The sequence below is a fragment of the Canis lupus genome, chromosome 13 (genome assembly GCF_003254725.2).
Source record: "Canis lupus dingo isolate Sandy chromosome 13, ASM325472v2, whole genome shotgun sequence".
NCBI lineage: Eukaryota > Metazoa > Chordata > Mammalia > Carnivora > Canidae > Canis > Canis lupus.
The window spans coordinates 48,210,382-48,222,793 of record NC_064255.1 but is presented as its reverse complement, the minus strand read 5'-3'; the positions used below and the strand labels follow the sequence as shown (position 1 = coordinate 48,222,793).

At 38.9% G+C, this 12,412-nt stretch overlaps 1 protein-coding gene and 1 pseudogene across 13 annotated transcripts in view; both read left to right on the top strand.

Moving 5' to 3' along the window:
• The window catches only part of CLOCK (clock circadian regulator), a 142,632-nt gene that overhangs the window by 11,705 nt on the left and 118,515 nt on the right, over positions 1-12,412 (top strand). The gene's annotated exons all lie outside the window — the stretch shown is intronic.
• On the top strand, positions 2,135-2,248 carry LOC112652369 (U4 spliceosomal RNA; annotated as a pseudogene).

The window sequence follows — 12,412 nt, the reverse complement described above, 5'->3', positions numbered from 1 at the left end:
CTGCAGGCGGCACTAAACCACTGCGCCACCGGGGCTGCCCCTTGTGTTCAGTATTTTATTATAAGGTAGTTGGATTTTAGTTTCTGACCTAGGTTACTCCTTAAAACTCAGCTTTATTTATATATGTTAAAATTCACAACGTTAAGTATACACGTTTTCACAGATGCATTCTTGTGCGTATCACCACAATCAAGATACAGAAAATTCTTATCATCCTGAAAAATTCTCTCTCCCCTGGCAACCACTGATCTGTTTTCTATTGATATAGTTTTGCCTTTTCTACAAATGTGATATAAAAGGAATCATACTATATGTTGTCTTCTGGGTCTGGCCTGCATTTAGTGTAATGCTTTTGATAATTCTTTGTCAATAGTTTCTTTCTTTTATGGCTGAATACTATTTCATTTTATGGAATATGAAATAGTTTTTTTATAATTGTCAGTTGGTAGACATTTGAATTGCTTCCAACTTTTGGCCTTGATGAACAAAACTGCTAAACATTTTGGACATGGGTTTTCACCTGGGCAGACATCTAGGAATGGAATTGCTGGGTTGCGTGTTTAGCTTTATAAGATACCATCAAACTGTTTTCTCAGGTGGCTGTATACTTACATCCTCCTCAGAAATGTATGAGTTTCCATTGCTACATTTTTGTCAACACTTGGTATTGTCACTGTTTTAAGTTTCAGCCATTTTAGTGGTTGTGTAATTGTATATCTCATTGTGGTTTCAATTTGCATTTTTCTTTTTCTTTTAAAGATTTTATTTATTTATTCACGAGAGATAGAGAGGGAGGCAGAGACACAGGCAGAAGGAGAAGCAGGCTTCCTGTGGGGAACATGATGTGGGACTTGATCCTGGGACCTCGGGATCACGCCCTGAGCCAAAGGCAGATGCTCAACCACTGAGCCACCCAGGTGTCCCTCAATTAGCATTTTTCTAATGACTAATGATATTGAGCGTGTTTTCATGTGCTTATTGGTCATTCCTATATTTTGTGAAGTGTCTGCTCAAATATTTTGACCATTTAGAAAAATGGGTTCCTTATGGAGACCTAAAAGATTGTTTTTCTCTAATATATTCTGATATGAAGTCCTTATCAGATGTTAGAATTGTGAAAGTTCCCTCCCAATCTGTGCCTTCCTTTATTTTCTTAATGGTGTCTTTGAAAAGTCTTACATTTTGATGAAATACGATATATCAGTTCTTTTATGCTTTAGGTTTTTTGTCTTCAAAGAAATATTTATCTACCTCTAGAGATTTTTCTCATGTTTCTTACAGAAGTTTTATAGTTTTAGCTTTTGTGTTTAAGTCTACGGTTCATTGTGATATATTGACTCTATAGATCAATTTAGAAAGAAATGACATCTTACTACTGAGTGTTTTGATCCACAAACACAGTATAACCTCTCCATTCATTTAGGCCTGTAGTTTCTCTCAGCATTGCTTTTATAGTTTTTTAATATCCTTTTAGTAGTGTACTTTATCTTGCTCATTCAGCAAGCCTTACTGAGCATCTAGTGTGTGCCAGATACCATTCTAGTTGCTGGTGTTACAGCAGCTGAACAAAGTAGGCAAAAAGTCCTGCCCTTGAGGAGCTTAATATTCCAACTGGAGGAAGCTAGATGAGAAACCAGTAAGTATATTAGATGGTCATTAGTACTATTGGAGAAAAACCCATCAGGCTGTAGGGGGTTGTAGTATATGAATGTGAGGGAGGTAGGACAGGGTTTACAATTTTAAATAGGGTGAACAGAGAAGTTTTCATTGAGAAGTCTGTATTTGAGCAGCCCTTAGTCTGCTACATACATGAATAATGAAACAAGTAACAATTTCAGAAGGAAAAGGGGAAAGAATGGGATAGCTTAAGTAGGTGTGCTAAGTATGCTAATTAACCCCTGTGAAATAACTAGGAGCCCATAGCACTTAGAATCAATAAATGTAGTCATAGAAGTATACCTAACGGTAGAGAGGTAAACAGTAAGAAAGATAATGTGGTTGGTTGAAATCTAGGATGAGAAAGGGAGGAGGAAAAATAAAGACATTGTATCATATCTCATAGTAGAGAACTAAAAGGTAATGTGAAGAAATGGAGGACTAAGTTTGTTTTATATGAGTATGATTTTAAAGATGTAGCTTTGTGCAGTGGCAGTATGGTAGCCAATGAGGTTTATCCAAGGTACGGTTTTTGCTAATTGATTATAAAGATGTCCATTAGTATAATAATTGAAACCTTATTAAAAGTAAGAGGTATTCTGTAAAATATAAAGAGGGTGAAATTAAGCAACACAAAGATGAGTACTTTGATTGTAACATTTATTTTATGAAGTACCAAATATCTGTAAAAATCATAATTAAAACATTAATATTCAAAAGGCAAAAAACATACCAGAGATTTATTCACAAAAACCATAAATGGTAGACAGACCATAGTGAATCAAATGAACAAAACCTTAAAGCAATAGAACACCTAAATACCCCAATTACTAAGCAGAATTTGATGGACAAACTGAATTCTACCTTGAAAACAGACCTACCTTTTTCTCAAGCACCTATTGAACATATACAAAACTTGATTATAATACTAGATTATAAAGAAAACCTTAATACATGCCAGAAGATAGGAGTAATATAGAGGTGCCAATCTATTATGGTAGCTACTAGCTACATCTAGCAATTAACATGTAATAAAAGTTAAATTCAGCATTTACTCTCACATGCCTCAATAAGATTGGTTGATTTTGGAATGAGGAGAAAAGAATGCAGATTGAAGATAATATAAGTGAACTAAATCGTTCTCTTTCATAACATGGAGTCAATAGATGTAATTTTGATGTTAAATAATAAAGACAGGGTTGTTATCTATAATTATGAAGATAAATATAAAAATAAGTGAAGTACAAAAAATAGGTGAAAGTGATTGTTCTTTTGTAGCAGTTAGGCAGGCTGCCTTCCCATTATAAGCCTTTTTGTACTTTAAAAAAACAAAACAAAACATGTATATGTATTACATCAATAATATGTAAGTTTTAAGAAACTGGTGGGATAAATAAAAGCACCCTAGAAACTGTCTTGTACAATAGTTTCTTTTCCAATAAATAATAAGTATAATTTCATTTCTTTGTATAAAGTGAAAAACACTCTAGTTCTCTTATACTGAAAGTATAAATTTTTTTTTTGTGGGGGGCACCAGTAACCTAGTTGTCTCTTCTGGTCATGAAGATAGCAAATAGTTCTGTGATGGGCATATACTGCTTATCTTTACTTGACAAAAATACTTAATTTTGATTTCAGTAGTCAATAAAAGATTGAGAACACTTTAAGATTTTAATTTAAATACATTAAATTTATTTAACAACAAAAGCACACTTAAATGGGTCAAGAAATAAAAGTCAAAACGTGTACTCATAGCCTTTAAAGGTTTATGAAATATTTCAAGGCATTTTCTCTTTTGGAATTTCTAGGAATATTTTGAATATAGGAATGACATCTTTAATAAGGACATAAGACAAATAATTATGAAATTTTTACTACTTGTATAAAGAAAATATTGGTTACTATTTAAGGTACCACTTTGTAGAACATAATTTATTCAAAACTGTAGTTACATTTTTTCAAAATATATTATTACATCTTTTCTATAAAGTCACTCTTAGGAAATATAGGTAAGGGTCAGGGTGAAAAATAAAAGAAGTTTTGCCCTGTAATCTGAGAATATTATTTGAAAACATATAGGCATACTACATCAAGACAGTGTCACTTGTTGAATGGATACAGTATTTGTTTCCCAGATAGACTGGCTATGCTAGTTTTTAGAACTTGACACTCTGAAATTACCAATATACTGTAGTTTGACTTTCAAGTAAGCTTTACATATAAATAAGAAAATTAAACATATTGGGATTAAGTATAAACACTTAGCTTGGAGGAATAGCATTACACAGCAAATTCTCAAAAATCAAAAAAGAAATAGAAACCATTAAAATAAACAGAAATCCTAGAGTTAAAGAATATAGTGACTGAACTGAAGATTCCCATAGATTCAACAGTAGATTCCACCAAGGAGAAAAAAGAATTAGAATAAGACCAAAGGTCATTTAATATGTAATCAGAGCAATAGTAAAAGGGAATGAAAAAGAGTGAAGAATGCCCATGAAATGTTCATGAGATGCTATTAAACTGTGTGTTATTGAAATCCTGGAGGAAGAGAGGAAGAAAGGAACACAATGCTAATTTTTAAAGGAATAATGGCTAAGTACTTCCCAAATCTAGGGAGAGATTTGGCCATCTAAGTTCATGAAACTAATAGGTCCTCCCAAATTTCAAACCAAAATCTTCTCCAAGACATTGTACTAAGACTGTCTAAAGTCAAACATAAAATTTAGAAGCATCAAGGGGGGAAAAAATTGCTCCCATATAAGAGAGCCCCTGTAAGGTTATCAGCAGATTTCTCAGCAGAAACTTTGAGCCAGGTGAAAGTGGGATGATCTATTCAGTCCCAAAAGGAAAAGCCTGCCAACCAGGAAAATTCTGCCAGAAAAATTGTCCAAGATTGTAGGAGAGCTAATAAAGACTTTCCCAAATAGACAAAAAGTTGAGAGTGTCACCATTAGACCTGATGTATAAGAAGTGCTGAGAGTTCTTCAAGCTGAAATGAAAAGATGCTACTTAGTAATGTAAAACCTTATAAAATTACAGAACATGTTGGTAAAGGTAAGTATAAAATCAAATTCAGAGTATTCTTTACAATATAATGTGATAATCGTTTAACTAGTAATATAAAGGTTTAGTTAGAAGGCAAAATTATTAAAAACCATAGCTGCAGTAGTTTATAAGGACACATATAAAAAGTAAATTCAATGTCAAAAACAAAATATGGGAGAGGGGCATGAAAGAATGGAGTTTTTTTTTTAACTCTTTTTATAGTTTTTTAATTTTTACATTTTTTAATTTAAATTCAATTTGCTACCATATAGTGGAATACCCAGCGCTCATCCTATCAGGTGCCCTCCTTAGTACCTGTCACCCAGTTACCCTATTCCCCCCACCCACCTCCCCTTCCTTTGTTTACGAGAGGAGTCTCTCATGGTTAGTCTCCCTCTCCGATTTTTCCCATTCATTTCCCCTCCTTTCCCTTATAATTCCTTTCACTATTTCTTATATTCCACGTTTGAGTGAAACCATATGATGATTGTCCTCCGATTGACTTATTTCACTCAGCGTAATACCCTCCAGTTCCATCCACGTTGAAGCAAATGGTGGGTATTTGTCTCTTCTAATGGCTGAATAATATTCTATTGTGTATATGTTGTATGTACATATATATGTGTGTGTGTGTGTATATATGTATATATATGCATGCCACATATTCTTTATCCATTCATCCTTTGAAGGACATCGTGGCTCCTTCCACAGTTTGGCTGTTATGGACATTGCAGCAAATTCTTGCAAGATACATCTATGGAGGCAAGGGAAACAAAAGCAAAAATGAACTATTGGGATTTAAGATAAAGAGCTTCTGGAGGGGAGGAGCAAGATGGCGGAAGAGTAGGGTCGCCAAATCACCTGTCTCCACCAAACTACCTAGAAAACCTTCAAATTATCCTGAAAATCTATGAATTCGGCCTGAGATTTAAAGAGAGACCAGCTGGAATGCTACAGTGAGAAGAATTCGCGCTTCTATCAAGGTAGGAAGACGGGGAAAAAGAAATAAAGGAACAAAGGCCTCCAAGGGGGAGGGGCCCCGCGAGGAGCCGGGCTGAGGCCGGGGCGAGTGTCCCCAGGACAGGAGAGCCCCGTCCCGGAGGAGCAGGAGCTGCACCGACCTTCCCGGGCGGAAAGGGGCTCGTGGGGAGGTGGAGCAGGACCCAGGAGGGCGAGGATGCCCTCCGGCTCCCGGGGACAGTAACAGCAACTGCGCGCCCAGGAGAGTGCGCCGAGCTCCCTAAGGGCTGCAGCGCGCACGGCGGGACCCGGCGGGACCCGGAGCAGCTCGGGGGCTCGGGCGGCGGCTCCGCGGAGGGGGCTGCGCGGCCCCGGGAGCAGCTCGGAGGGGCTCGGGCAGAGGAAGAGGCTCCGTGCAGAGGGGGCTGCGCGGTTCCAGGAGCAGCTCGGAGGGGCTTGGGCGGCAGCTCCGCGGAGGGGGCTGCGCAGCCCGGGAGCGCGAATCCACCAGCGCAGGCTCCGGAGCACAGGGCGCCGGGACACAGCCCAGGATCCCGCCTCCCCCGGGACAGGCAGAGGCCGGGAGGGCCCAGGACAGCAAGGACGCTCCTGCCCCGAGCTGAGCAGATCAGCGGCCCCGCCCCGGAGCCTCCAGGCCCTGCAGACGGAGTTCCGGCCGGAGCTGAATCCAGGTTTCCAGAGCTGCCCCGCCACTGGGGCTGTTCCTCCTGCGGCCTCACGGGGTAAACAACCCCCACCGAGCCCTGCACCAGGCAGGGGCACAGCAGCTCCCCCAACTGCTAACACCTGAAAATCAGCACAACAGGCCCCTCCCCCAGAACACCAGCTAGACGGACAACTTCCAGGAGAAGCCAAGGGACTTAAAGTACACAGAATCAGAAGATACTCCCCGGTGGTTCTTTTTTTGTTTGTTTGTTTTTGTTTTTGTTTTTGTTTTTGTTTTATTTTGCTTTTTGATTTGTATCCTTCCCTCACCCCCTTTTTTTTCTCCTTTCTTTTTCTTTCTCTTTTTCTTCCCTTTTTTTTTTTGTTTTTTTTTTCTTTTTCTTCCCTTTTTTTTCTCTTTCTCTTTTCTTTCCTTCTTTCTCTCCTCTCTTTTTCTCTTTTTCCCAATACAACTTGCTTTTGGCCACTCTGCACTGAGCAAAATGACTAGAAGGAAAACCTCACCTCAAAAGAAAGAATCAGAAACAGTCCTCTCTCCCACAGAGTTACAAAATCTGGATTACAATTCAATGTCAGAAAGCCAATTCAGAAGCACTATTATACAGCTACTGATGGCTCTAGAAAAAAGTATAAAGGACTCAAGAGACTTCATGACTGCAGAATTTAGAGCTAATCAGGCAGAAATTAAAAATCAATTGAATGAGATGCAATCCAAACTAGAAGTCCTAACGACGAGGGTTAACAAGGTGGAAGAACGAGTGAGTGACCTAGAAGACAAGTTGATAGCAAAGAGGGAAACTGAGGAAAAAAGAGACAATTAAAAGACCATGAAGATAGATTAAGGGAAATAAACGACAGCCTGAGAAAGAAAAACCTACGTTTAATTGGGGTTCCCGAGGGCGCCGAAAGGGACAGAGGGCCAGAATATGTATTTGAACAAATTCTAGCTGAAAACTTTCCTAATCTGGGAAGGGAAACAGGCATTCAGATCCAGGAAATAGAGAGATCCCCCCCTAAAATCTATAAAAACCGTTCAACACCTCGACATTTAATTGTGAAGCTTGCAAATTCCAAAGATAAAGAGAAGATCCTTAAAGCAGCAAGAGACAGGAAATCCCTGACTTTTATGGGGAGGAGTATTAGGGTAACAGCAGACCTCTCCACAGAGACCTGGCAGGCCAGAAAGGGCTGGCAGGATATATTCAGGGTCCTAAATGAGAAGAACATGCAACCAAGAATACTTTATCCAGCAAGGCTCTCATTCAAAATGGAAGGAGAGATAAAGAGCTTCCAAGACAGGCAGCAACTAAAAGAATATGTGACCTCCAAACCAGCTCTGCAAGAAATTTTAAGGGGGCCTCTTAAAATTCCCCTTTAAGAAGAAGTTCAGTGGAACAGTCCACAAATACAAAGACTGAATAGATATCATGATGACACTAAACTCATATCTCTCAATAGTAACTCTGAATGTGAACGGGCTTAATGACCCCATCAAAAGGCGCAGGGTTTCAGACTGGATAAAAAAGCAGGACCCATCTATTTGCTGTCTACAAGAGACTCATTTTAGACAGAAGGACACCTACAGCCTGAAAATAAAAGGTTGGAGAACCATTTACCATTCGAATGGTCCTCAAAAGAAAGCAGGGGTAGCCATCCTTATATCAGATAAACTAAAATTTACCCCAAAGACTGTAGTGAGAGATGAAGAGGGACACTATATCATACTTAAAGGATCTATTCAACAAGAGGACTTAACAATCCTCAATATATACGCTCCGAATGTGGGAGCTGCCAAATATATAAATCAATTATTAACCAAAGTGAAGAAATACTTAGGTAATAATACACTTATACTTGGTGACTTCAATCTAGCTCTTTCTATACTCGATAGGTCTTCTAAGCAAAACATCTCCAAAGAAACGAAAGCTTTAAATGATACACTGGACCAGATGGATTTCACAGATATCTACAGAACTTTACATCCAAACTCAACTGAATACACATTCTTCTCAAGCGCACATGGAACTTTCTCCAGAATAGACCACATATTGGGTCACAAATCGGGTCTGAACCGATACCAAAAGATTGGGATTGTCCCCTGCATATTCTCGGACCATAATGCCTTGAAATTAGAACTAAATCACAACAAGAAGTTTGGAAGGACCTCAAACACATGGAGGTTAAGGACCATCCTGCTAAAAGATAAAAAAGGTCAACCAAGAAATTAAGGAAGAATTAAAAAGATTCATGGAAACTAATGAGAATGAAGATACAACCGTTCAAAATCTTTGGGATGCAGCAAAAGCAGTCCTAAGGGGGAAATACATCGCAATACAAGCATCCATTCAAAAACTGGAAAGAACTCAAATACAAAAGCTAACCTTACACATAAAGGAGCTAGAGAAAAAACAGTAAATAGATCCTACACCCAAGAGAAGAAGGGAGTTAATAAAGATTCGAGCAGAACTCAACGAAATCGAGACCAGAAGAACTGTGGAACAGATCAACAGAACCAGGAGTTGGTTCTTTGAAAGAATTAATAAGATAGATAAACCATTAGCCAGCCTTATTAAAAAGAAGAGAGAGAAGACTCAAATTAATAAAATCATGAATGAGAAAGGAGAGATCACTACCAACACCAAGGAAATACAAACGATTTTAAAAACATATTATGAACAGCTATACGCCAATAAATTAGGCAATCTAGAAGAAATGGACGCATTCCTGGAAAGCCACAAACTACCAAAACTGGAACAGGAAGAAATAGAAAACCTGAACAGGCCAATAACCAGGGAGGAAATTGAAGCAGTCATCAAAAACCTCCCAAGACACAAGAGTCCAGGGCCAGATGGCTTCCCAGGAGAATTTTATCAAACGTTTAAAGAAGAAATCATACCTATTCTCCTAAAGCTGTTTGGAAAGATAGAAAGAGATGGAGTACTTCCAAATTCGTTCTATGAAGCCAGCATCACCTTAATTCCAAAGCCAGACAAAGACCCCGCCAAAAAGGAGAATTACAGACCAATATCCCTGATGAACATGGATGCAAAAATTCTCAACAAGATACTGGCCAATAGGATCCAACAGTACATTAAGAAAATTATTCACCATGACCAAGTAGGATTTATCCCCGGGACACAAGGCTGGTTCAACACCCGTAAAACAATCAATGTGATTCATCATATCAGCAAGAGAAAAACCAAGAACCATATGATCCTCTCATTAGATGCAGAGAAAGCATTTGACAAAATACAGCATCCATTCCTGATCAAAACTCTTCAGAGTGTAGGGATAGAGGGAACATTCCTCGACATCTTAAAAGCCATCTATGAAAAGCCCACAGCAAATATCATTCTCAATGGGGAAGCACTGGGAGCCTTTCCCCTAAGATCAGGAACAAGACAGGGATGTCCATTCTCACCACTGCTGTTCAACATAGTACTGGAAGTCCTAGCCTCAACAATCAGACAACAAAAAGACATTAAAGGCATTCAAATTGGCAAAGAAGAAGTCAAACTCTCCCTCTTCGCCGATGACATGATACTCTACATAGAAAACCCAAAAGTCTCCACCCCAAGATTGCTAGAACTCATACAGCAATTCGGTAGCGTGGCAGGATACAAAATCAATGCCCAGAAGTCAGTGGCATTTCTATACACTAACAATGAGACTGAAGAAAGAGAAATTAAGGAGTCAATCCCATTTACAATTGCACCCAAAAGCATAAGATACCTAGGAATAAACCTAACCAAAGATGTAAAGGATCTATACCCTCAAAACTATAGAACCCTTCTCAAAGAAATTGAGGAAAACACAAAGAGATGGAAAAATATTCCATGCTCATGGACTGGCAGAATTAATATTGTGAAAATGTCAATGTTACCCAGGGCAATATACATGTTTAATGCAATCCCTATCAAAATACCATGGACTTTCTTCAGAGAGTTAGAACAAATTATTTTAAGATTTGTGTGGAATCAGAAAAGACCCCGAATAGCCAGGGGAATTTTAAAAAAGAAAACCATATCTGGGGGCATCACAATGCCAGATTTCAGATTGTACTACAAAGCTGTGGTCATCAAGACAGTGTGGTACTGGCACAAAAACAGACACATAGATCAGTGGAACAGAATAGAGAATCCAGAAGTGGACCCTGAACTTTATGGGCAACTAATATTCGATAAAGGAGGAAAGACTATCCATTGGAAGAAAGACAGTCTCTTCAATAAATGGTGCTGGGAAAATTGGACATCCACATGCAGAAGAATGAAACTAGACCACTCTCTTTCACCATACACAAAGATAAACTCAAAATGGATGAAAGATCTAAATGTGAGACAAGATTCCATCAAAATCCTAGAGAAGAACACAGGCAACACCCTTTTTGAACTCGGCCATAGTAACTTCTTGCAAGATACATCCACGAAGGCAAAAGAAACAAAAGCAAAAATGAACTATTGGGACTTCATCAAGATAAGAAGCTTTTGCACAGCAAAGGATACAGTCAACAAAACTCAAAGACAACCTACAGAATGGGAGAAGATATTTGCAAATGACATATCAGATAAAGGGCTAGTTTCCAAGATCTATAAAGAACTTATTAAACTTAACACCAAAGAAACAAACAATCCAATCATGAAATGGGCAAAAGACATGAACAGAAATCTCACAGAGGAAGACATAGACATGGCCAACATGCATATGAGAAAATGCTCTGCATCACTTGCCATCAGGGAAATACAAATCAAAACTACAATGAGATACCACCTCATACCAGTGAGAATGGGGAAAATTAACAAGGCAGGAAACAACAAATGTTGGAGAGGATGCGGAGAAAAGGGAACCCTCTTACACTGCTGGTGGGAATGTGAACTGGTGCAGCCACTCTGGAAAACTGTGTGGAGGTTCCTCAGTTAAAAATAGACCTGCCCTACGACCCAGCAATTGCACTGTTGGGGATTTACCCCAAAGATACAAATGCAATGAAATGCTGGGACACCTGCACCCCGATGTTTCTAGCAGCAATGGCCACGATAGCCAAACTGTGGAAGGAGCCTCGGTGTCCAACGAAAGATGAATGGATAAAGAAGATGTGGTTTATGTATACAATGGAATATTACTCAGCTATTAGAAATGACAAATACCCACCATTTGCTTCAACGTGGATGGAAGTGGAGGGTATTATGCTGAGTGAAGTAAGTCAGTCGGAGAAGGACAAACATTATATGTTCTCATTCATTTGGGGAATATAAATAATAGTGAAAGGTAAAATAAGGGAAGGGGGAAGAAATGTGTGGGAAATATCAGAAAGGGAGACAGAACGTAAAGACTGCTACTCTGGGAAACGAACTAGGGGTGGTAGAAGGGGAGGAGGCCGGGGGGTGGGAGTGAATGGGTGACGGGCACTGGGTGTTATTCTGTATGTTAGTAAATTGAACACCAATTAAAAAAAAAAAAGAGCTGCACGGCAAAATAAACAGTCAACAAAACTAAAAGACAACCTACAGAATGGGAGAAGATATTTGTACAGTTAGATAATTAGATAAAGAGCTAGTATCCAAGATCTATAAAGAATTTACCAAATTCAACACCCAAGAAACAAAGAATCCAATCATGAAATGGGAGAAGACATGAACAGAAGTTGCTCCAGAGAAGACCTACACATGGCCAACAAGCACTGAAAAACTGCTCTGCATCACTTGCCATCAGGGAAATACAAATCAAAACCACAATGAGATACCACCTCACACCAGTGAGAATGGCTTAAATTAACAAGACAGGAAACAACAAATATTGGAGAGGATGTGGAGAAAGGGGAACCCTTTTGCACTGTTGGTCGGAATGCAAACTGGTACAGCCACTTTGGAAAACAGTGTGGAGGTTCCTCAAGAAGTTAAAAATAGAGCTACCCTATGATCCAGCAATTGTACTACTGGGTATTTACCGCAAAGATACTGATGTAGTGAAATGCCGGGATACTTGCACCCCGATGTTCATAGCAGCAGTGTCCACAAAAGAATGGAGATTTTGAATGTGATCAAAGTTGTTAGCTTAGTAACAG